Raw genomic sequence first — 5149 nt, forward strand, 5'->3', positions numbered from 1 at the left:
TCACCGAGCTGTACTACAGTTCGTCTAGGCACTTACCATAAATGCCGCAACGAAGCCTTCTGTTCTCCTTCACGGAGTCCGCCAGCTGAGCGCGAACATCTCCTAATTCGACGCCCAGCTGGACATTGGCATCTTGAAGATCGTTCTTCTCCCGCCTAACTTACATAAGAACACGCTCGCCAGCTTTTAGCTGCCTTTGGAGATGTGACTCGCTCTCTCTTATGATCTCCGGATTCTCCCCGGGATTGTCTGCATAATTTTCGGTTAGACTTATCAAAAAAGCCAATTACTAACTGGTACATTTCCATAAAATTTCTCTATTGAGACAAATGTTACCACATGAGGCCTTCTGGGATTCCTCTAGTTTGGCAACCGCGGCCCTCAGTTGGGTCTTGCACTCCTCCATCTCTTGAGACAATTGGGCATTCTTATCTACAAGGACATGTGCACAAATTGATCCTTAAAACAGTTGTTCCAACCATTTCAAGTCTTAGGGGTTACTGCTTTACATGCTTATCAAATTTTCTTACCCATATATCTTTGGCATACTGGTCCGTCGCCCCGGCGAGCCCGCCTTGAGCAGCTCGGATGTATGCGTCTCCCGAATTGAAAGCATTAAAAGCCTCTTCGAAAAAGATGTTATTGCGAAGTACGGCCCGTCGGCGCCAGTGATTCATGGCACTCTCTACTTCAGAATTCGTGGTGGAGAGCATATCTGCATCCTTTGTCGGAGGACAATTCGGCGTCGGCCCCGCGTTGGCCTCCTCTCTTGAAGCCGGTTCTAGAATCCGGCTGGTGGAGGCGTGATCGACAGGATCTCCGGATATGGTCCGGCAACTCCTCTTTCTGCCTGGACACAAAGGCCGTTGTTATATTTCAAACACAATAATCACAGAGCAGGTTTTTACCATACCTTTGTAGCGGCGTTTCGGCCCTAACCGCCTTCCTCTTAAGCCTGCCCGATCCGGACGCCCTTTGCCGACAAGCCCCTAGGGGCTCGGCGCCGCGTTCCGACGGTTGTCTCTAAAAAATACGATATTTTAGGCATAAGGCATGTTATCAGAAAGGAGTCCTCTTCAGAGGATAGGGTTTTGGCTTTGCTTACACGCGATGCAGGTAGCAGTCCGGGATAGTCGGCGACAATAGCCACACAGGCACCATCGGAGCTGGCCTGATAAAATGTCCCCGTTGACGAGCTCCACAGTAATATCCGGATCTTATTCGAGTCCTGGATCGAAGGCCTTTCCGGGGTCCTCTGGCTGGGGGAGGGGCTGTTGAATCCTTCTACGGCCCTCCTCAGTTCCTGCTCAGAAATATCGAGGTAAATAATCGTGACGAAGGACGCCAGAATGAATGGAGCGGGGGAAAGAGTGACGACTTACCCAGCTTGGGGGATTGTACATAGAAAACACATCCCGCAGTTTAATATGAAGGAATTCTTCTTCTTCTCCTTTATACAAATCGGACAATATCCTCGCCAGAGTAGTGGCGGAGTCCGGACCTTTACGACCACAGCGGGCGGCATCATCTTCCCCGTTGTAGTGCCACATGGGATTCCCCCGATATTGAAGCGGCTGCACTCCCTGCATTATGCATATTGCTATAACCTCGACTATTGTCAGCCCTGATTTGGCCAGTATCTTTATCCTGAGGGCACCAACTTCGGCGGAGCGTTATTGAACTCAGGGAGACCCGTACGGACCGGATTCGGAAGGGGAACGTCATCAACATAAAACCACTCCGAGGGCCAGTTTTTAGGTGCCTTCTTGGGAGTACCTGACAGGTATCCAGTCTCGGTGACGCGCCATACTTCGGCTCCGCCCACTTGACATATGGATTCCCCCTGGTTGCGAGGGACGAGGCAGAACAACTTCTTCCATAACCCGAAGTGAGCCTCACAGCCCAGAAATAGTTCACAAAGGGCAACGTATCCTGCTATATGCAGCACGGAGGCTGTCGTGGAATTGTCACGTCAGATGTCCTTAGTGTGAGGACTTAGTCGCGAGGCCAACGCATCTATCTGGTAGCTTGAGAGGGGTTGAGCAGAATCAAGAGACGCACCACAAGACAAGGGTTTACACAGCTTCGGGCCCCGGGAAACATCATCCGGTGACAACCCTACATGTTGTTTGAGGCTAGATCTCATTATCATCACGAGGGAGTCGTCGTAAACCGGCCCTCCTCTAGTTGTGTCTAGCCCTAGAGATTGTTTCTTGCTTGTCCCTCTTTGGGGAGCCCTGCCCCTCCTTATATAAGTTGAAGGGGCGGGTTACATGTACAGTCCATCTCGGACTAAGATTTAAACTATTTTGACTTCCTTTCCTGGGCTTCTTAACGTCTGCCGGTTTAACATTGTCTGTCGGTTTAACATTGTCTGCCAGTTTAACATTGTCTGCCGGTTTAACATTGTCTGCCGGTTTAACATGGTCTGTCGGGTTATGATTGTCTTAACACCTGCCGGTGCTACCATCTGTCTTAACTCTGCCGGTTTAACACTCGCCCCGGTTTACCAAGTCCCAGCCGGATTATGACTCTGGCCGGGTCATACCGTGGGGTATATCCTCGACATTAGCCCCCAGTTTAATTTCGATTTATCCATGTTAAACTGATCTTGGTCATCCTTAAGTCCTTTTCACTTCCTTCTTCTAGAAAATCCGGTTTAATAGGCCAGCTTCATAATCAATTTGCTGACATTGGTTACTCATAGAAAATATATTGTGAATAATAACTCCATTGGTTCATCTCCCAATGCTTAAAACAAATATTGGTCCTTGAAATACACATCTGATCTTCAGCCGGTTTAAGGACATAGAACTTGCCGGTTTATCATTGCCAAGATCACCGGTTTATAAATATTGATAGCACCGGGTCATACTTGTAGTTAACATCCAGCTTGAAAATATACCCCTTATATGCCTATCCCTTGTAGCCCCCAAGTCTTAAGAAGGTAGCGTAGCAGCAGCTTAAGACTTGCTTCAATATAAATATCACAATCTTGAAGAAATCCAGGTTGTTCATCTCAATCACTAGTCAGAATTGAGTATTCCACATATGTAGCCCCCAAGTGCCGGGTTCTTATGCAATAATGAGCAGGGACTTTATAAATATAATCATGTAAACTTTGAACAGCAATGGTGTAGCCCCCAAGGGCCAGCTCAGTAAGATAATATTGAGCTGGGACATGATATATACTTTAATTAAAATAACATCATGTGATGTAACCCCCATCATGGGGCTTGAATCCATGTCCACAAGGTTAAGAACCTTGTGCTTTACCAACTGAGCAGTGGACCTTTCAATGATAAATGAAAATTTGTATACCTTGAATTGTTGACAGGAGCAATTGCTAGCCTCCAAGGGCCGGCTCATTATGATGTGATGAGTCGGGTCTTCAATGTGGTGAGCAAAAAATGACTTTGCATTAGCCCCCAAGTGTCATGGTGCATGCTTGCAACGACATGAGACTTGCATATTTGATATAATCTCAACTTAAATAATGTAGCCCCCAAGTGCCGGGTCATAAGCCTGCAGCGACTCGGGACTACTTCCTCCATTGTAGAATAAATCATACCCATTGATAAAATAATAATCATTGCGCTAAAAGCGACTTTGGAAACCTCAAGCATAATGTTGGTTATTGATAACCATAATAAAAATCCAGCCATGTTGGCTATTAAAGATTTGAATAATATAATCCAATGATTTATGAGCGCATGATTCAAATGGCGCAATCCAAATATATACTGGCGACTTATAGTCCAAAGCCAGGTCGGGTTAACAAACACCGGATAATTTCTCATCATACACTGGCGACTTATCATCTTAAAGCCAGGCCGGGTTAATAAACACCGGTGATTTGTAATTACGCTTTATTCAACCTGTTTTTGCATACAACAAGTTTAAAGTGTCCTGGCGGTTTACCGCCAGATGGGTCATAATGCCCAACATATAACCCGGGTTTATAACCAAGGCTGCACTTAAGAATAATCAAATATGAAATATATCATACATGTGACATTGAATCACATCGTTGGTTTACCAACTTTTTGTAGTAAGGGTGATAACCCAAATCTTGAATATGATAACTCCCCTCATATTTTGCCGGTTTGTAATAAAACCGTGGCGGGTTGTAATAAACACCGGGTAATCCTCCTGGCGACTTAGTCAACGCCAGACTAGGCTAAGAAAACTCCAGTTTACAATTGAGTTTGTACTAACAACTGATAGTTGAAAGCTTGTGCCGGGTTAAGAAACGCCGGACTGATGAAATGACTTATAGTCAGGCTGGGTCAATGGACGCCGGTTTACCTTAAAACCTTATCAAAGGCAAAGAAACTTTGACAAAAAGCAAATGAAAAAACTTGTAGTCGAGGCTTTTCAAGGGATGCCAGGCCCAAATTCGAGGCTTTTCGTGGGCTGCCAGGCCGCTGAGTTAAACCATTTGACAAAGCCTTTTAAGATGGTCCTCCAACTAACCAATCATCGTTTTAACTTTGACAAGTTCAGGGTCTGTATAAGAGTAACTTGTCAAATGTTCGGCGGGTCATGCCAGGATTACCTGGATAGGAGTGGCATACTTGATGAAGGCAGGTTAACCCGGGGTTTTAGGTGAATACACCAGGCTTCCAAGCCGTGGGTCGATACCCAATTACAAGGGTCCTTTCAAACTCTTTGTTACTTTACACAAAGAGCCCCCAAGTAACTTTGTGAGCTGTGCTCAATGGGTGCCTATGTTTGAGTTGTGCTTTAGCAACAATACTCTCTTTGGCCCCTTGGGTGTGAAGCTCCCAAGCTATGTTGTGGCGTGATAGCAGGATTAATGGACAGGACTCCACTTTGTCAGCTGAAGCCCCCATTTACTATATTTTTGAGCTGTGCTCGCCGGGTGCCTATGTTTGAGTTGTGCTGTGCGACAAACTCTCTTTGGCCCCTTATAATAATATTGGCTTGATAGCTGCATCAAAAGGGTAGTAACGCTATGTTCTCTTTGGTGAACACACCTATGTTTGAACAGGAAGCCCCCAAGTGATCATATGAAGATGAGCCTATAAGGCAGGATACCCATGTTTGAACCGCGCATCAGGGAAGCAGGTCCTCTTCGGCAACCTTTAACTTTTTGCAAGAGATAAATTCTTCTTGAATCGGGATT

Source organism: Triticum dicoccoides, chromosome 1B, assembly GCF_002162155.2.
Source record: "Triticum dicoccoides isolate Atlit2015 ecotype Zavitan chromosome 1B, WEW_v2.0, whole genome shotgun sequence".
In the NCBI taxonomy this organism is placed as follows: Eukaryota; Viridiplantae; Streptophyta; class Magnoliopsida; order Poales; family Poaceae; genus Triticum; species Triticum dicoccoides.